The 18,416-nt window shown below is 51.5% G+C and overlaps 20 non-coding genes across 20 annotated transcripts; 7 read left to right on the forward strand and 13 right to left on the reverse strand.

Annotated features, from left to right (window-relative positions):
- Nucleotides 1-254: 254 nt before the first annotated feature.
- On the reverse strand, nucleotides 255-336 carry TRNAL-AAG (transfer RNA leucine (anticodon AAG)). The gene has a single exon. It is a non-coding gene; the product is annotated as a tRNA-Leu (tRNA).
- Nucleotides 337-876: 540 nt separating this feature from the next.
- Nucleotides 877-948, forward strand: TRNAD-GUC (transfer RNA aspartic acid (anticodon GUC)). The gene has a single exon. It is a non-coding gene; the product is annotated as a tRNA-Asp (tRNA).
- Nucleotides 949-1,722: 774 nt separating this feature from the next.
- Nucleotides 1,723-1,804, reverse strand: TRNAL-AAG (transfer RNA leucine (anticodon AAG)). The gene has a single exon. It is a non-coding gene; the product is annotated as a tRNA-Leu (tRNA).
- Nucleotides 1,805-3,177: 1,373 nt separating this feature from the next.
- Nucleotides 3,178-3,259, reverse strand: TRNAL-AAG (transfer RNA leucine (anticodon AAG)). Its single transcript has one exon. It is a non-coding gene; the product is annotated as a tRNA-Leu (tRNA).
- Nucleotides 3,260-4,632: 1,373 nt separating this feature from the next.
- TRNAL-AAG (transfer RNA leucine (anticodon AAG)) lies at nucleotides 4,633-4,714 on the reverse strand. Its single transcript has one exon. It is a non-coding gene; the product is annotated as a tRNA-Leu (tRNA).
- A 540-nt stretch (nucleotides 4,715-5,254) lies between these two features.
- On the forward strand, nucleotides 5,255-5,326 carry TRNAD-GUC (transfer RNA aspartic acid (anticodon GUC)). Its single transcript has one exon. It is a non-coding gene; the product is annotated as a tRNA-Asp (tRNA).
- A 774-nt stretch (nucleotides 5,327-6,100) lies between these two features.
- TRNAL-AAG (transfer RNA leucine (anticodon AAG)) lies at nucleotides 6,101-6,182 on the reverse strand. Its single transcript has one exon. It is a non-coding gene; the product is annotated as a tRNA-Leu (tRNA).
- A 540-nt stretch (nucleotides 6,183-6,722) lies between these two features.
- On the forward strand, nucleotides 6,723-6,794 carry TRNAD-GUC (transfer RNA aspartic acid (anticodon GUC)). The gene has a single exon. It is a non-coding gene; the product is annotated as a tRNA-Asp (tRNA).
- A 774-nt stretch (nucleotides 6,795-7,568) lies between these two features.
- TRNAL-AAG (transfer RNA leucine (anticodon AAG)) lies at nucleotides 7,569-7,650 on the reverse strand. The gene has a single exon. It is a non-coding gene; the product is annotated as a tRNA-Leu (tRNA).
- A 540-nt stretch (nucleotides 7,651-8,190) lies between these two features.
- TRNAD-GUC (transfer RNA aspartic acid (anticodon GUC)) lies at nucleotides 8,191-8,262 on the forward strand. Its single transcript has one exon. It is a non-coding gene; the product is annotated as a tRNA-Asp (tRNA).
- A 774-nt stretch (nucleotides 8,263-9,036) lies between these two features.
- Nucleotides 9,037-9,118, reverse strand: TRNAL-AAG (transfer RNA leucine (anticodon AAG)). The gene has a single exon. It is a non-coding gene; the product is annotated as a tRNA-Leu (tRNA).
- A 1,373-nt stretch (nucleotides 9,119-10,491) lies between these two features.
- On the reverse strand, nucleotides 10,492-10,573 carry TRNAL-AAG (transfer RNA leucine (anticodon AAG)). The gene has a single exon. It is a non-coding gene; the product is annotated as a tRNA-Leu (tRNA).
- A 540-nt stretch (nucleotides 10,574-11,113) lies between these two features.
- Nucleotides 11,114-11,185, forward strand: TRNAD-GUC (transfer RNA aspartic acid (anticodon GUC)). Its single transcript has one exon. It is a non-coding gene; the product is annotated as a tRNA-Asp (tRNA).
- Nucleotides 11,186-11,959: 774 nt separating this feature from the next.
- On the reverse strand, nucleotides 11,960-12,041 carry TRNAL-AAG (transfer RNA leucine (anticodon AAG)). Its single transcript has one exon. It is a non-coding gene; the product is annotated as a tRNA-Leu (tRNA).
- Nucleotides 12,042-13,414: 1,373 nt separating this feature from the next.
- On the reverse strand, nucleotides 13,415-13,496 carry TRNAL-AAG (transfer RNA leucine (anticodon AAG)). The gene has a single exon. It is a non-coding gene; the product is annotated as a tRNA-Leu (tRNA).
- Nucleotides 13,497-14,036: 540 nt separating this feature from the next.
- TRNAD-GUC (transfer RNA aspartic acid (anticodon GUC)) lies at nucleotides 14,037-14,108 on the forward strand. The gene has a single exon. It is a non-coding gene; the product is annotated as a tRNA-Asp (tRNA).
- A 774-nt stretch (nucleotides 14,109-14,882) lies between these two features.
- On the reverse strand, nucleotides 14,883-14,964 carry TRNAL-AAG (transfer RNA leucine (anticodon AAG)). The gene has a single exon. It is a non-coding gene; the product is annotated as a tRNA-Leu (tRNA).
- A 1,373-nt stretch (nucleotides 14,965-16,337) lies between these two features.
- Nucleotides 16,338-16,419, reverse strand: TRNAL-AAG (transfer RNA leucine (anticodon AAG)). Its single transcript has one exon. It is a non-coding gene; the product is annotated as a tRNA-Leu (tRNA).
- Nucleotides 16,420-16,959: 540 nt separating this feature from the next.
- On the forward strand, nucleotides 16,960-17,031 carry TRNAD-GUC (transfer RNA aspartic acid (anticodon GUC)). The gene has a single exon. It is a non-coding gene; the product is annotated as a tRNA-Asp (tRNA).
- Nucleotides 17,032-17,805: 774 nt separating this feature from the next.
- On the reverse strand, nucleotides 17,806-17,887 carry TRNAL-AAG (transfer RNA leucine (anticodon AAG)). The gene has a single exon. It is a non-coding gene; the product is annotated as a tRNA-Leu (tRNA).
- Nucleotides 17,888-18,416: the final 529 nt, after the last annotated feature.

Below are 18,416 nucleotides of genomic sequence, written 5' to 3' on the forward strand. Positions count from 1 at the left end.
AGGACGCGTCACAGCTCAACGCAAGAGCTCCTGGGTTTCGAAGGCTCTTGCAGCAAGCCTTCACAAAGCAGCAGGGAGCGCCGTTCCAGATGGGAAACTTGAGACTGGATGTCCAGAAAAGCAAGACGTCAGAAGCGAAACCTTTTTCCTGCAGGGTGTGGCATACCATCCGCTTGCTCATTGCGACAGAGGTGGCACTAATGAAGGAAGAGGTCAACGTTACGTTCTTCTTTAAAATGCAAGGCCAGGAAAAGTGGCAGCGGTGGGATTTGAACCCACGCCTCCGAAGAGACTGGAGCCTTAATCCAGCGCCTTAGACCGCTCGGCCACGCTACCTCCCTGCTAGTCGCCGAAAGCGGAACTTGACCCGTTGCCCGGCCCGCTTTAGTGCTTTGCCTTTTCTCCTTGGAAAGTCTGGAGACAGGCAGTGGAAGGGCAGGCAAACTGTCAGGTGCGCAGAGGAGGGGAGACCATGAGGCAAGGTGGGAGATGGGGGCAAGAAGTGAGAAAAAAACTAATCGCAAGCTAGGGCAGGATTCGGAAAGTGAAGCCGAAAAGGGGCTTAGCATGCAGCCCAGGGGTTTCTTTGACTGTCCTAAGCCCACAGGGACTTTGCCGTCCTCAGCTCATGAGACTTGAGATGGGTAGCTTGATTTGCTGAGGAAATGCGGGATGACAGATTCAACTCTGGAGTCAAACATAGCCCGGAACTATCGCCTTAAACTGAGTTTTAAGCCTGGTGCCGATAAAAAGAAAGAAATTAGCCTTAGATCGGGCAAGCCGTTTGACGGGGGAAAATGAGACCCCCTAGGCCAGCTAGGTGGTCGCTGGATGCTGTGCAGACATCAGCAGCTGTTCATTTCATGCCCTCACGTCTCCTCGTTAGTATAGTGGTCAGTATCCCCGCCTGTCACGCGGGAGACCGGGGTTCAATTCCCCGACGGGGAGGTTAAACCTTTTCTGGATTTTTTTTAGTTCTTGACAAATATTCTTGAAGATTAGGCTGAGTCAAGTAGGGAATGGGTGCCAAGAACTGACTCTTTAAGAAAAAAGCACCGGCAACGCTAGTCATCGTACAATATTTGTGCACAATTGCTTACATTAGGCGGCCGGTCCACTTTATTGAGTCCCCCTCAGCACCATTTAGTGCTCCTGTTGTCTGCGAAGTCCAAATTGTAACCCTGAATCAGTTCCTCTTCTGACCCTTTGTATCATGTTACATGACGAGTAATGATCACCTGTTAGCTTTATCCCTAATTATAACTCTCACTCTTTCCCTGCATCTAACCCTAGCTCTAATCCCATCATTAACCTCGGTCCGGGCACACGCGTGAACCCTTACTCTCATCTCAGCCTCTCCTGGTGATACATCACACCTGGGATCGTTTGCTCCCTGTGGGCTGTGGGAAATTTGCTACCAGCACGCCCTGGAAGTGGGGCTCATTCCGCTGCAACGGGAGGTCTTCCCAGGACGCGTCACAGCTCAACGCAAGAGCTCCTGGGTTTCGAAGGCTCTTGCAGCAAGCCTTCACAAAGCAGCAGGGAGCGCCGTTCCAGATGGGAAACTTGAGACTGGATGTCCAGAAAAGCAAGACGTCAGAAGCGAAACCTTTTTCCTGCAGGGTGTGGCATACCATCCGCTTGCTCATTGCGACAGAGGTGGCACTAATGAAGGAAGAGGTCAACGTTACGTTCTTCTTTAAAATGCAAGGCCAGGAAAAGTGGCAGCGGTGGGATTTGAACCCACGCCTCCGAAGAGACTGGAGCCTTAATCCAGCGCCTTAGACCGCTCGGCCACGCTACCTCCCTGCTAGTCGCCGAAAGCGGAACTTGACCCGTTGCCCGGCCCGCTTTAGTGCTTTGCCTTTTCTCCTTGGAAAGTCTGGAGACAGGCAGTGGAAGGGCAGGCAAACTGTCAGGTGCGCAGAGGAGGGGAGACCATGAGGCAAGGTGGGAGATGGGGGCAAGAAGTGAGAAAAAAACTAATCGCAAGCTAGGGCAGGATTCGGAAAGTGAAGCCGAAAAGGGGCTTAGCATGCAGCCCAGGGGTTTCTTTGACTGTCCTAAGCCCACAGGGACTTTGCCGTCCTCAGCTCATGAGACTTGAGATGGGTAGCTTGATTTGCTGAGGAAATGCGGGATGACAGATTCAACTCTGGAGTCAAACATAGCCCGGAACTATCGCCTTAAACTGAGTTTTAAGCCTGGTGCCGATAAAAAGAAAGAAATTAGCCTTAGATCGGGCAAGCCGTTTGACGGGGGAAAATGAGACCCCCTAGGCCAGCTAGGTGGTCGCTGGATGCTGTGCAGACATCAGCAGCTGTTCATTTCATGCCCTCACGTCTCCTCGTTAGTATAGTGGTCAGTATCCCCGCCTGTCACGCGGGAGACCGCGACGGGGAGGTTAAACCTTTTCTGGATTTTTTTTAGTTCTTGACAAATATTCTTGAAGATTAGGCTGAGTCAAGTAGGGAATGGGTGCCAAGAACTGACTCTTTAAGAAAAAAGCACCGGCAACGCTAGTCATCGTACAATATTTGTGCACAATTGCTTACATTAGGCGGCCGGTCCACTTTATTGAGTCCCCCTCAGCACCATTTAGTGCTCCTGTTGTCTGCGAAGTCCAAATTGTAACCCTGAATCAGTTCCTCTTCTGACCCTTTGTATCATGTTACATGACGAGTAATGATCACCTGTTAGCTTTATCCCTAATTATAACTCTCACTCTTTCCCTGCATCTAACCCTAGCTCTAATCCCATCATTAACCTCGGTCCGGGCACACGCGTGAACCCTTACTCTCATCTCAGCCTCTCCTGGTGATACATCACACCTGGGATCGTTTGCTCCCTGTGGGCTGTGGGAAATTTGCTACCAGCACGCCCTGGAAGTGGGGCTCATTCCGCTGCAACGGGAGGTCTTCCCAGGACGCGTCACAGCTCAACGCAAGAGCTCCTGGGTTTCGAAGGCTCTTGCAGCAAGCCTTCACAAAGCAGCAGGGAGCGCCGTTCCAGATGGGAAACTTGAGACTGGATGTCCAGAAAAGCAAGACGTCAGAAGCGAAACCTTTTTCCTGCAGGGTGTGGCATACCATCCGCTTGCTCATTGCGACAGAGGTGGCACTAATGAAGGAAGAGGTCAACGTTACGTTCTTCTTTAAAATGCAAGGCCAGGAAAAGTGGCAGCGGTGGGATTTGAACCCACGCCTCCGAAGAGACTGGAGCCTTAATCCAGCGCCTTAGACCGCTCGGCCACGCTACCTCCCTGCTAGTCGCCGAAAGCGGAACTTGACCCGTTGCCCGGCCCGCTTTAGTGCTTTGCCTTTTCTCCTTGGAAAGTCTGGAGACAGGCAGTGGAAGGGCAGGCAAACTGTCAGGTGCGCAGAGGAGGGGAGACCATGAGGCAAGGTGGGAGATGGGGGCAAGAAGTGAGAAAAAAACTAATCGCAAGCTAGGGCAGGATTCGGAAAGTGAAGCCGAAAAGGGGCTTAGCATGCAGCCCAGGGGTTTCTTTGACTGTCCTAAGCCCACAGGGACTTTGCCGTCCTCAGCTCATGAGACTTGAGATGGGTAGCTTGATTTGCTGAGGAAATGCGGGATGACAGATTCAACTCTGGAGTCAAACATAGCCCGGAACTATCGCCTTAAACTGAGTTTTAAGCCTGGTGCCGATAAAAAGAAAGAAATTAGCCTTAGATCGGGCAAGCCGTTTGACGGGGGAAAATGAGACCCCCTAGGCCAGCTAGGTGGTCGCTGGATGCTGTGCAGACATCAGCAGCTGTTCATTTCATGCCCTCACGTCTCCTCGTTAGTATAGTGGTCAGTATCCCCGCCTGTCACGCGGGAGACCGCGACGGGGAGGTTAAACCTTTTCTGGATTTTTTTTAGTTCTTGACAAATATTCTTGAAGATTAGGCTGAGTCAAGTAGGGAATGGGTGCCAAGAACTGACTCTTTAAGAAAAAAGCACCGGCAACGCTAGTCATCGTACAATATTTGTGCACAATTGCTTACATTAGGCGGCCGGTCCACTTTATTGAGTCCCCCTCAGCACCATTTAGTGCTCCTGTTGTCTGCGAAGTCCAAATTGTAACCCTGAATCAGTTCCTCTTCTGACCCTTTGTATCATGTTACATGACGAGTAATGATCACCTGTTAGCTTTATCCCTAATTATAACTCTCACTCTTTCCCTGCATCTAACCCTAGCTCTAATCCCATCATTAACCTCGGTCCGGGCACACGCGTGAACCCTTACTCTCATCTCAGCCTCTCCTGGTGATACATCACACCTGGGATCGTTTGCTCCCTGTGGGCTGTGGGAAATTTGCTACCAGCACGCCCTGGAAGTGGGGCTCATTCCGCTGCAACGGGAGGTCTTCCCAGGACGCGTCACAGCTCAACGCAAGAGCTCCTGGGTTTCGAAGGCTCTTGCAGCAAGCCTTCACAAAGCAGCAGGGAGCGCCATTCCAGATGGGAAACTTGAGACTGGATGTCCAGAAAAGCAAGACGTCAGAAGCGAAACCTTTTTCCTGCAGGGTGTGGCATACCATCCGCTTGCTCATTGCGACAGAGGTGGCACTAATGAAGGAAGAGGTCAACGTTACGTTCTTCTTTAAAATGCAAGGCCAGGAAAAGTGGCAGCGGTGGGATTTGAACCCACGCCTCCGAAGAGACTGGAGCCTTAATCCAGCGCCTTAGACCGCTCGGCCACGCTACCTCCCTGCTAGTCGCCGAAAGCGGAACTTGACCCGTTGCCCGGCCCGCTTTAGTGCTTTGCCTTTTCTCCTTGGAAAGTCTGGAGACAGGCAGTGGAAGGGCAGGCAAACTGTCAGGTGCGCAGAGGAGGGGAGACCATGAGGCAAGGTGGGAGATGGGGGCAAGAAGTGAGAAAAAAACTAATCGCAAGCTAGGGCAGGATTCGGAAAGTGAAGCCGAAAAGGGGCTTAGCATGCAGCCCAGGGGTTTCTTTGACTGTCCTAAGCCCACAGGGACTTTGCCGTCCTCAGCTCATGAGACTTGAGATGGGTAGCTTGATTTGCTGAGGAAATGCGGGATGACAGATTCAACTCTGGAGTCAAACATAGCCCGGAACTATCGCCTTAAACTGAGTTTTAAGCCTGGTGCCGATAAAAAGAAAGAAATTAGCCTTAGATCGGGCAAGCCGTTTGACGGGGGAAAATGAGACCCCCTAGGCCAGCTAGGTGGTCGCTGGATGCTGTGCAGACATCAGCAGCTGTTCATTTCATGCCCTCACGTCTCCTCGTTAGTATAGTGGTCAGTATCCCCGCCTGTCACGCGGGAGACCGGGGTTCAATTCCCCGACGGGGAGGTTAAACCTTTTCTGGATTTTTTTTAGTTCTTGACAAATATTCTTGAAGATTAGGCTGAGTCAAGTAGGGAATGGGTGCCAAGAACTGACTCTTTAAGAAAAAAGCACCGGCAACGCTAGTCATCGTACAATATTTGTGCACAATTGCTTACATTAGGCGGCCGGTCCACTTTATTGAGTCCCCCTCAGCACCATTTAGTGCTCCTGTTGTCTGCGAAGTCCAAATTGTAACCCTGAATCACTTCCTCTTCTGACCCTTTGTATCATGTTACATGACGAGTAATGATCACCTGTTAGCTTTATCCCTAATTATAACTCTCACTCTTTCCCTGCATCTAACCCTAGCTCTAATCCCATCATTAACCTCGGTCCGGGCACACGCGTGAACCCCTACTCTCATCTCAGCCTCTCCTGGTGATACATCACACCTGGGATCGTTTGCTCCCTGTGGGCTGTGGGAAATTTGCTACCAGCACGCCCTGGAAGTGGGGCTCATTCCGCTGCAACGGGAGGTCTTCCCAGGACGCGTCACAGCTCAACGCAAGAGCTCCTGGGTTTCGAAGGCTCTTGCAGCAAGCCTTCACAAAGCAGCAGGGAGCGCCGTTCCAGATGGGAAACTTGAGACTGGATGTCCAGAAAAGCAAGACGTCAGAAGCGAAACCTTTTTCCTGCAGGGTGTGGCATACCATCCGCTTGCTCATTGCGACAGAGGTGGCACTAATGAAGGAAGAGGTCAACGTTACGTTCTTCTTTAAAATGCAAGGCCAGGAAAAGTGGCAGCGGTGGGATTTGAACCCACGCCTCCGAAGAGACTGGAGCCTTAATCCAGCGCCTTAGACCGCTCGGCCACGCTACCTCCCTGCTAGTCGCCGAAAGCGGAACTTGACCCGTTGCCCGGCCCGCTTTAGTGCTTTGCCTTTTCTCCTTGGAAAGTCTGGAGACAGGCAGTGGAAGGGCAGGCAAACTGTCAGGTGCGCAGAGGAGGGGAGACCATGAGGCAAGGTGGGAGATGGGGGCAAGAAGTGAGAAAAAAACTAATCGCAAGCTAGGGCAGGATTCGGAAAGTGAAGCCGAAAAGGGGCTTAGCATGCAGCCCAGGGGTTTCTTTGACTGTCCTAAGCCCACAGGGACTTTGCCGTCCTCAGCTCATGAGACTTGAGATGGGTAGCTTGATTTGCTGAGGAAATGCGGGATGACAGATTCAACTCTGGAGTCAAACATAGCCCGGAACTATCGCCTTAAACTGAGTTTTAAGCCTGGTGCCGATAAAAAGAAAGAAATTAGCCTTAGATCGGGCAAGCCGTTTGACGGGGGAAAATGAGACCCCCTAGGCCAGCTAGGTGGTCGCTGGATGCTGTGCAGACATCAGCAGCTGTTCATTTCATGCCCTCACGTCTCCTCGTTAGTATAGTGGTCAGTATCCCCGCCTGTCACGCGGGAGACCGGGGTTCAATTCCCCGACGGGGAGGTTAAACCTTTTCTGGATTTTTTTTAGTTCTTGACAAATATTCTTGAAGATTAGGCTGAGTCAAGTAGGGAATGGGTGCCAAGAACTGACTCTTTAAGAAAAAAGCACCGGCAACGCTAGTCATCGTACAATATTTGTGCACAATTGCTTACATTAGGCGGCCGGTCCACTTTATTGAGTCCCCCTCAGCACCATTTAGTGCTCCTGTTGTCTGCGAAGTCCAAATTGTAACCCTGAATCAGTTCCTCTTCTGACCCTTTGTATCATGTTACATGACGAGTAATGATCACCTGTTAGCTTTATCCCTAATTATAACTCTCACTCTTTCCCTGCATCTAACCCTAGCTCTAATCCCATCATTAACCTCGGTCCGGGCACACGCGTGAACCCTTACTCTCATCTCAGCCTCTCCTGGTGATACATCACACCTGGGATCGTTTGCTCCCTGTGGGCTGTGGGAAATTTGCTACCAGCACGCCCTGGAAGTGGGGCTCATTCCGCTGCAACGGGAGGTCTTCCCAGGACGCGTCACAGCTCAACGCAAGAGCTCCTGGGTTTCGAAGGCTCTTGCAGCAAGCCTTCACAAAGCAGCAGGGAGCGCCGTTCCAGATGGGAAACTTGAGACTGGATGTCCAGAAAAGCAAGACGTCAGAAGCGAAACCTTTTTCCTGCAGGGTGTGGCATACCATCCGCTTGCTCATTGCGACAGAGGTGGCACTAATGAAGGAAGAGGTCAACGTTACGTTCTTCTTTAAAATGCAAGGCCAGGAAAAGTGGCAGCGGTGGGATTTGAACCCACGCCTCCGAAGAGACTGGAGCCTTAATCCAGCGCCTTAGACCGCTCGGCCACGCTACCTCCCTGCTAGTCGCCGAAAGCGGAACTTGACCCGTTGCCCGGCCCGCTTTAGTGCTTTGCCTTTTCTCCTTGGAAAGTCTGGAGACAGGCAGTGGAAGGGCAGGCAAACTGTCAGGTGCGCAGAGGAGGGGAGACCATGAGGCAAGGTGGGAGATGGGGGCAAGAAGTGAGAAAAAAACTAATCGCAAGCTAGGGCAGGATTCGGAAAGTGAAGCCGAAAAGGGGCTTAGCATGCAGCCCAGGGGTTTCTTTGACTGTCCTAAGCCCACAGGGACTTTGCCGTCCTCAGCTCATGAGACTTGAGATGGGTAGCTTGATTTGCTGAGGAAATGCGGGATGACAGATTCAACTCTGGAGTCAAACATAGCCCGGAACTATCGCCTTAAACTGAGTTTTAAGCCTGGTGCCGATAAAAAGAAAGAAATTAGCCTTAGATCGGGCAAGCCGTTTGACGGGGGAAAATGAGACCCCCTAGGCCAGCTAGGTGGTCGCTGGATGCTGTGCAGACATCAGCAGCTGTTCATTTCATGCCCTCACGTCTCCTCGTTAGTATAGTGGTCAGTATCCCCGCCTGTCACGCGGGAGACCGGGGTTCAATTCCCCGACGGGGAGGTTAAACCTTTTCTGGATTTTTTTTAGTTCTTGACAAATATTCTTGAAGATTAGGCTGAGTCAAGTAGGGAATGGGTGCCAAGAACTGACTCTTTAAGAAAAAAGCACCGGCAACGCTAGTCATCGTACAATATTTGTGCACAATTGCTTACATTAGGCGGCCGGTCCACTTTATTGAGTCCCCCTCAGCACCATTTAGTGCTCCTGTTGTCTGCGAAGTCCAAATTGTAACCCTGAATCAGTTCCTCTTCTGACCCTTTGTATCATGTTACATGACGAGTAATGATCACCTGTTAGCTTTATCCCTAATTATAACTCTCACTCTTTCCCTGCATCTAACCCTAGCTCTAATCCCATCATTAACCTCGGTCCGGGCACACGCGTGAACCCTTACTCTCATCTCAGCCTCTCCTGGTGATACATCACACCTGGGATCGTTTGCTCCCTGTGGGCTGTGGGAAATTTGCTACCAGCACGCCCTGGAAGTGGGGCTCATTCCGCTGCAACGGGAGGTCTTCCCAGGACGCGTCACAGCTCAACGCAAGAGCTCCTGGGTTTCGAAGGCTCTTGCAGCAAGCCTTCACAAAGCAGCAGGGAGCGCCGTTCCAGATGGGAAACTTGAGACTGGATGTCCAGAAAAGCAAGACGTCAGAAGCGAAACCTTTTTCCTGCAGGGTGTGGCATACCATCCGCTTGCTCATTGCGACAGAGGTGGCACTAATGAAGGAAGAGGTCAACGTTACGTTCTTCTTTAAAATGCAAGGCCAGGAAAAGTGGCAGCGGTGGGATTTGAACCCACGCCTCCGAAGAGACTGGAGCCTTAATCCAGCGCCTTAGACCGCTCGGCCACGCTACCTCCCTGCTAGTCGCCGAAAGCGGAACTTGACCCGTTGCCCGGCCCGCTTTAGTGCTTTGCCTTTTCTCCTTGGAAAGTCTGGAGACAGGCAGTGGAAGGGCAGGCAAACTGTCAGGTGCGCAGAGGAGGGGAGACCATGAGGCAAGGTGGGAGATGGGGGCAAGAAGTGAGAAAAAAACTAATCGCAAGCTAGGGCAGGATTCGGAAAGTGAAGCCGAAAAGGGGCTTAGCATGCAGCCCAGGGGTTTCTTTGACTGTCCTAAGCCCACAGGGACTTTGCCGTCCTCAGCTCATGAGACTTGAGATGGGTAGCTTGATTTGCTGAGGAAATGCGGGATGACAGATTCAACTCTGGAGTCAAACATAGCCCGGAACTATCGCCTTAAACTGAGTTTTAAGCCTGGTGCCGATAAAAAGAAAGAAATTAGCCTTAGATCGGGCAAGCCGTTTGACGGGGGAAAATGAGACCCCCTAGGCCAGCTAGGTGGTCGCTGGATGCTGTGCAGACATCAGCAGCTGTTCATTTCATGCCCTCACGTCTCCTCGTTAGTATAGTGGTCAGTATCCCCGCCTGTCACGCGGGAGACCGCGACGGGGAGGTTAAACCTTTTCTGGATTTTTTTTAGTTCTTGACAAATATTCTTGAAGATTAGGCTGAGTCAAGTAGGGAATGGGTGCCAAGAACTGACTCTTTAAGAAAAAAGCACCGGCAACGCTAGTCATCGTACAATATTTGTGCACAATTGCTTACATTAGGCGGCCGGTCCACTTTATTGAGTCCCCCTCAGCACCATTTAGTGCTCCTGTTGTCTGCGAAGTCCAAATTGTAACCCTGAATCAGTTCCTCTTCTGACCCTTTGTATCATGTTACATGACGAGTAATGATCACCTGTTAGCTTTATCCCTAATTATAACTCTCACTCTTTCCCTGCATCTAACCCTAGCTCTAATCCCATCATTAACCTCGGTCCGGGCACACGCGTGAACCCTTACTCTCATCTCAGCCTCTCCTGGTGATACATCACACCTGGGATCGTTTGCTCCCTGTGGGCTGTGGGAAATTTGCTACCAGCACGCCCTGGAAGTGGGGCTCATTCCGCTGCAACGGGAGGTCTTCCCAGGACGCGTCACAGCTCAACGCAAGAGCTCCTGGGTTTCGAAGGCTCTTGCAGCAAGCCTTCACAAAGCAGCAGGGAGCGCCGTTCCAGATGGGAAACTTGAGACTGGATGTCCAGAAAAGCAAGACGTCAGAAGCGAAACCTTTTTCCTGCAGGGTGTGGCATACCATCCGCTTGCTCATTGCGACAGAGGTGGCACTAATGAAGGAAGAGGTCAACGTTACGTTCTTCTTTAAAATGCAAGGCCAGGAAAAGTGGCAGCGGTGGGATTTGAACCCACGCCTCCGAAGAGACTGGAGCCTTAATCCAGCGCCTTAGACCGCTCGGCCACGCTACCTCCCTGCTAGTCGCCGAAAGCGGAACTTGACCCGTTGCCCGGCCCGCTTTAGTGCTTTGCCTTTTCTCCTTGGAAAGTCTGGAGACAGGCAGTGGAAGGGCAGGCAAACTGTCAGGTGCGCAGAGGAGGGGAGACCATGAGGCAAGGTGGGAGATGGGGGCAAGAAGTGAGAAAAAAACTAATCGCAAGCTAGGGCAGGATTCGGAAAGTGAAGCCGAAAAGGGGCTTAGCATGCAGCCCAGGGGTTTCTTTGACTGTCCTAAGCCCACAGGGACTTTGCCGTCCTCAGCTCATGAGACTTGAGATGGGTAGCTTGATTTGCTGAGGAAATGCGGGATGACAGATTCAACTCTGGAGTCAAACATAGCCCGGAACTATCGCCTTAAACTGAGTTTTAAGCCTGGTGCCGATAAAAAGAAAGAAATTAGCCTTAGATCGGGCAAGCCGTTTGACGGGGGAAAATGAGACCCCCTAGGCCAGCTAGGTGGTCGCTGGATGCTGTGCAGACATCAGCAGCTGTTCATTTCATGCCCTCACGTCTCCTCGTTAGTATAGTGGTCAGTATCCCCGCCTGTCACGCGGGAGACCGGGGTTCAATTCCCCGACGGGGAGGTTAAACCTTTTCTGGATTTTTTTTAGTTCTTGACAAATATTCTTGAAGATTAGGCTGAGTCAAGTAGGGAATGGGTGCCAAGAACTGACTCTTTAAGAAAAAAGCACCGGCAACGCTAGTCATCGTACAATATTTGTGCACAATTGCTTACATTAGGCGGCCGGTCCACTTTATTGAGTCCCCCTCAGCACCATTTAGTGCTCCTGTTGTCTGCGAAGTCCAAATTGTAACCCTGAATCAGTTCCTCTTCTGACCCTTTGTATCATGTTACATGACGAGTAATGATCACCTGTTAGCTTTATCCCTAATTATAACTCTCACTCTTTCCCTGCATCTAACCCTAGCTCTAATCCCATCATTAACCTCGGTCCGGGCACACGCGTGAACCCCTACTCTCATCTCAGCCTCTCCTGGTGATACATCACACCTGGGATCGTTTGCTCCCTGTGGGCTGTGGGAAATTTGCTACCAGCACGCCCTGGAAGTGGGGCTCATTCCGCTGCAACGGGAGGTCTTCCCAGGACGCGTCACAGCTCAACGCAAGAGCTCCTGGGTTTCGAAGGCTCTTGCAGCAAGCCTTCACAAAGCAGCAGGGAGCGCCGTTCCAGATGGGAAACTTGAGACTGGATGTCCAGAAAAGCAAGACGTCAGAAGCGAAACCTTTTTCCTGCAGGGTGTGGCATACCATCCGCTTGCTCATTGCGACAGAGGTGGCACTAATGAAGGAAGAGGTCAACGTTACGTTCTTCTTTAAAATGCAAGGCCAGGAAAAGTGGCAGCGGTGGGATTTGAACCCACGCCTCCGAAGAGACTGGAGCCTTAATCCAGCGCCTTAGACCGCTCGGCCACGCTACCTCCCTGCTAGTCGCCGAAAGCGGAACTTGACCCGTTGCCCGGCCCGCTTTAGTGCTTTGCCTTTTCTCCTTGGAAAGTCTGGAGACAGGCAGTGGAAGGGCAGGCAAACTGTCAGGTGCGCAGAGGAGGGGAGACCATGAGGCAAGGTGGGAGATGGGGGCAAGAAGTGAGAAAAAAACTAATCGCAAGCTAGGGCAGGATTCGGAAAGTGAAGCCGAAAAGGGGCTTAGCATGCAGCCCAGGGGTTTCTTTGACTGTCCTAAGCCCACAGGGACTTTGCCGTCCTCAGCTCATGAGACTTGAGATGGGTAGCTTGATTTGCTGAGGAAATGCGGGATGACAGATTCAACTCTGGAGTCAAACATAGCCCGGAACTATCGCCTTAAACTGAGTTTTAAGCCTGGTGCCGATAAAAAGAAAGAAATTAGCCTTAGATCGGGCAAGCCGTTTGACGGGGGAAAATGAGACCCCCTAGGCCAGCTAGGTGGTCGCTGGATGCTGTGCAGACATCAGCAGCTGTTCATTTCATGCCCTCACGTCTCCTCGTTAGTATAGTGGTCAGTATCCCCGCCTGTCACGCGGGAGACCGCGACGGGGAGGTTAAACCTTTTCTGGATTTTTTTTAGTTCTTGACAAATATTCTTGAAGATTAGGCTGAGTCAAGTAGGGAATGGGTGCCAAGAACTGACTCTTTAAGAAAAAAGCACCGGCAACGCTAGTCATCGTACAATATTTGTGCACAATTGCTTACATTAGGCGGCCGGTCCACTTTATTGAGTCCCCCTCAGCACCATTTAGTGCTCCTGTTGTCTGCGAAGTCCAAATTGTAACCCTGAATCAGTTCCTCTTCTGACCCTTTGTATCATGTTACATGACGAGTAATGATCACCTGTTAGCTTTATCCCTAATTATAACTCTCACTCTTTCCCTGCATCTAACCCTAGCTCTAATCCCATCATTAACCTCGGTCCGGGCACACGCGTGAACCCTTACTCTCATCTCAGCCTCTCCTGGTGATACATCACACCTGGGATCGTTTGCTCCCTGTGGGCTGTGGGAAATTTGCTACCAGCACGCCCTGGAAGTGGGGCTCATTCCGCTGCAACGGGAGGTCTTCCCAGGACGCGTCACAGCTCAACGCAAGAGCTCCTGGGTTTCGAAGGCTCTTGCAGCAAGCCTTCACAAAGCAGCAGGGAGCGCCGTTCCAGATGGGAAACTTGAGACTGGATGTCCAGAAAAGCAAGACGTCAGAAGCGAAACCTTTTTCCTGCAGGGTGTGGCATACCATCCGCTTGCTCATTGCGACAGAGGTGGCACTAATGAAGGAAGAGGTCAACGTTACGTTCTTCTTTAAAATGCAAGGCCAGGAAAAGTGGCAGCGGTGGGATTTGAACCCACGCCTCCGAAGAGACTGGAGCCTTAATCCAGCGCCTTAGACCGCTCGGCCACGCTACCTCCCTGCTAGTCGCCGAAAGCGGAACTTGACCCGTTGCCCGGCCCGCTTTAGTGCTTTGCCTTTTCTCCTTGGAAAGTCTGGAGACAGGCAGTGGAAGGGCAGGCAAACTGTCAGGTGCGCAGAGGAGGGGAGACCATGAGGCAAGGTGGGAGATGGGGGCAAGAAGTGAGAAAAAAACTAATCGCAAGCTAGGGCAGGATTCGGAAAGTGAAGCCGAAAAGGGGCTTAGCATGCAGCCCAGGGGTTTCTTTGACTGTCCTAAGCCCACAGGGACTTTGCCGTCCTCAGCTCATGAGACTTGAGATGGGTAGCTTGATTTGCTGAGGAAATGCGGGATGACAGATTCAACTCTGGAGTCAAACATAGCCCGGAACTATCGCCTTAAACTGAGTTTTAAGCCTGGTGCCGATAAAAAGAAAGAAATTAGCCTTAGATCGGGCAAGCCGTTTGACGGGGGAAAATGAGACCCCCTAGGCCAGCTAGGTGGTCGCTGGATGCTGTGCAGACATCAGCAGCTGTTCATTTCATGCCCTCACGTCTCCTCGTTAGTATAGTGGTCAGTATCCCCGCCTGTCACGCGGGAGACCGGGGTTCAATTCCCCGACGGGGAGGTTAAACCTTTTCTGGATTTTTTTTAGTTCTTGACAAATATTCTTGAAGATTAGGCTGAGTCAAGTAGGGAATGGGTGCCAAGAACTGACTCTTTAAGAAAAAAGCACCGGCAACGCTAGTCATCGTACAATATTTGTGCACAATTGCTTACATTAGGCGGCCGGTCCACTTTATTGAGTCCCCCTCAGCACCATTTAGTGCTCCTGTTGTCTGCGAAGTCCAAATTGTAACCCTGAATCAGTTCCTCTTCTGACCCTTTGTATCATGTTACATGACGAGTAATGATCACCTGTTAGCTTTATCCCTAATTATAACTCTCACTCTTTCCCTGCATCTAACCCTAGCTCTAATCCCATCATTAACCTCGGTCCGGGCACACGCGTGAACCCTTACTCTCATCTCAGCCTCTCCTGGTGATACATCACACCTGGGATCGTTTGCTCCCTGTGGGCTGTGGGAAATTTGCTACCAGCACGCCCTGGAAGTGGGGCTCATTCCGCTGCAACGGGAGGTCTTCCCAGGACGCGTCACAGCTCAACGCAAGAGCTCCTGGGTTTCGAAGGCTCTTGCAGCAAGCCTTCACAAAGCAGCAGGGAGCGCCGTTCCAGATGGGAAACTTGAGACTGGATGTCCAGAAAAGCAAGACGTCAGAAGCGAAACCTTTTTCCTGCAGGGTGTGGCATACCATCCGCTTGCTCATTGCGACAGAGGTGGCACTAATGAAGGAAGAGGTCAACGTTACGTTCTTCTTTAAAATGCAAGGCCAGGAAAAGTGGCAGCGGTGGGATTTGAACCCACGCCTCCGAAGAGACTGGAGCCTTAATCCAGCGCCTTAGACCGCTCGGCCACGCTACCTCCCTGCTAGTCGCCGAAAGCGGAACTTGACCCGTTGCCCGGCCCGCTTTAGTGCTTTGCCTTTTCTCCTTGGAAAGTCTGGAGACAGGCAGTGGAAGGGCAGGCAAACTGTCAGGTGCGCAGAGGAGGGGAGACCATGAGGCAAGGTGGGAGATGGGGGCAAGAAGTGAGAAAAAAACTAATCGCAAGCTAGGGCAGGATTCGGAAAGTGAAGCCGAAAAGGGGCTTAGCATGCAGCCCAGGGGTTTCTTTGACTGTCCTAAGCCCACAGGGACTTTGCCGTCCTCAGCTCATGAGACTTGAGATGGGTAGCTTGATTTGCTGAGGAAATGCGGGATGACAGATTCAACTCTGGAGTCAAACATAGCCCGGAACTATCGCCTTAAACTGAGTTTTAAGCCTGGTGCCGATAAAAAGAAAGAAATTAGCCTTAGATCGGGCAAGCCGTTTGACGGGGGAAAATGAGACCCCCTAGGCCAGCTAGGTGGTCGCTGGATGCTGTGCAGACATCAGCAGCTGTTCATTTCATGCCCTCACGTCTCCTCGTTAGTATAGTGGTCAGTATCCCCGCCTGTCACGCGGGAGACCGCGACGGGGAGGTTAAACCTTTTCTGGATTTTTTTTAGTTCTTGACAAATATTCTTGAAGATTAGGCTGAGTCAAGTAGGGAATGGGTGCCAAGAACTGACTCTTTAAGAAAAAAGCACCGGCAACGCTAGTCATCGTACAATATTTGTGCACAATTGCTTACATTAGGCGGCCGGTCCACTTTATTGAGTCCCCCTCAGCACCATTTAGTGCTCCTGTTGTCTGCGAAGTCCAAATTGTAACCCTGAATCAGTTCCTCTTCTGACCCTTTGTATCATGTTACATGACGAGTAATGATCACCTGTTAGCTTTATCCCTAATTATAACTCTCACTCTTTCCCTGCATCTAACCCTAGCTCTAATCCCATCATTAACCTCGGTCCGGGCACACGCGTGAACCCTTACTCTCATCTCAGCCTCTCCTGGTGATACATCACACCTGGAATCGTTTGCTCCCTGTGGGCTGTGGGAAATTTGCTACCAGCACGCCCTGGAAGTGGGGCTCATTCCGCTGCAACGGGAGGTCTTCCCAGGACGCGTCACAGCTCAACGCAAGAGCTCCTGGGTTTCGAAGGCTCTTGCAGCAAGCCTTCACAAAGCAGCAGGGAGCGCCGTTCCAGATGGGAAACTTGAGACTGGATGTCCAGAAAAGCAAGACGTCAGAAGCGAAACCTTTTTCCTGCAGGGTGTGGCATACCATCCGCTTGCTCATTGCGACAGAGGTGGCACTAATGAAGGAAGAGGTCAACGTTACGTTCTTCTTTAAAATGCAAGGCCAGGAAAAGTGGCAGCGGTGGGATTTGAACCCACGCCTCCGAAGAGACTGGAGCCTTAATCCAGCGCCTTAGACCGCTCGGCCACGCTACCTCCCTGCTAGTCGCCGAAAGCGGAACTTGACCCGTTGCCCGGCCCGCTTTAGTGCTTTGCCTTTTCTCCTTGGAAAGTCTGGAGACAGGCAGTGGAAGGGCAGGCAAACTGTCAGGTGCGCAGAGGAGGGGAGACCATGAGGCAAGGTGGGAGATGGGGGCAAGAAGTGAGAAAAAAACTAATCGCAAGCTAGGGCAGGATTCGGAAAGTGAAGCCGAAAAGGGGCTTAGCATGCAGCCCAGGGGTTTCTTTGACTGTCCTAAGCCCACAGGGACTTTGCCGTCCTCAGCTCATGAGACTTGAGATGGGTAGCTTGATTTGCTGAGGAAATGCGGGATGACAGATTCAACTCTGGAGTCAAACATAGCCCGGAACTATCGCCTTAAACTGAGTTTTAAGCCTGGTGCCGATAAAAAGAAAGAAATTAGCCTTAGATCGGGCAAGCCGTTTGACGGGGGAAAATGAGACCCCCTAGGCCAGCTAGGTGGTCGCTGGATGCTGTGCAGACATCAGCAGCTGTTCATTTCATGCCCTCACGTCTCCTCGTTAGTATAGTGGTCAGTATCCCCGCCTGTCACGCGGGAGACCGGGGTTCAATTCCCCGACGGGGAGGTTAAACCTTTTCTGGATTTTTTTTAGTTCTTGACAAATATTCTTGAAGATTAGGCTGAGTCAAGTAGGGAATGGGTGCCAAGAACTGACTCTTTAAGAAAAAAGCACCGGCAACGCTAGTCATCGTACAATATTTGTGCACAATTGCTTACATTAGGCGGCCGGTCCACTTTATTGAGTCCCCCTCAGCACCATTTAGTGCTCCTGTTGTCTGCGAAGTCCAAATTGTAACCCTGAATCAGTTCCTCTTCTGACCCTTTGTATCATGTTACATGACGAGTAATGATCACCTGTTAGCTTTATCCCTAATTATAACTCTCACTCTTTCCCTGCATCTAACCCTAGCTCTAATCCCATCATTAACCTCGGTCCGGGCACACGCGTGAACCCTTACTCTCATCTCAGCCTCTCCTGGTGATACATCACACCTGGGATCGTTTGCTCCCTGTGGGCTGTGGGAAATTTGCTACCAGCACGCCCTGGAAGTGGGGCTCATTCCGCTGCAACGGGAGGTCTTCCCAGGACGCGTCACAGCTCAACGCAAGAGCTCCTGGGTTTCGAAGGCTCTTGCAGCAAGCCTTCACAAAGCAGCAGGGAGCGCCGTTCCAGATGGGAAACTTGAGACTGGATGTCCAGAAAAGCAAGACGTCAGAAGCGAAACCTTTTTCCTGCAGGGTGTGGCATACCATCCGCTTGCTCATTGCGACAGAGGTGGCACTAATGAAGGAAGAGGTCAACGTTACGTTCTTCTTTAAAATGCAAGGCCAGGAAAAGTGGCAGCGGTGGGATTTGAACCCACGCCTCCGAAGAGACTGGAGCCTTAATCCAGCGCCTTAGACCGCTCGGCCACGCTACCTCCCTGCTAGTCGCCGAAAGCGGAACTTGACCCGTTGCCCGGCCCGCTTTAGTGCTTTGCCTTTTCTCCTTGGAAAGTCTGGAGACAGGCAGTGGAAGGGCAGGCAAACTGTCAGGTGCGCAGAGGAGGGGAGACCATGAGGCAAGGTGGGAGATGGGGGCAAGAAGTGAGAAAAAAACTAATCGCAAGCTAGGGCAGGATTCGGAAAGTGAAGCCGAAAAGGGGCTTAGCATGCAGCCCAGGGGTTTCTTTGACTGTCCTAAGCCCACAGGGACTTTGCCGTCCTCAGCTCATGAGACTTGAGATGGGTAGCTTGATTTGCTGAGGAAATGCGGGATGACAGATTCAACTCTGGAGTCAAACATAGCCCGGAACTATCGCCTTAAACTGAGTTTTAAGCCTGGTGCCGATAAAAAGAAAGAAATTAGCCTTAGATCGGGCAAGCCGTTTGACGGGGGAAAATGAGACCCCCTAGGCCAGCTAGGTGGTCGCTGGATGCTGTGCAGACATCAGCAGCTGTTCATTTCAT

This window comes from Ambystoma mexicanum, unplaced genomic scaffold (genome assembly GCF_040938575.1).
Source record: "Ambystoma mexicanum isolate Mex_15411 unplaced genomic scaffold, UKY_AmexF1_1 Mex_scaf20, whole genome shotgun sequence".
NCBI lineage: Eukaryota > Metazoa > Chordata > Amphibia > Caudata > Ambystomatidae > Ambystoma > Ambystoma mexicanum.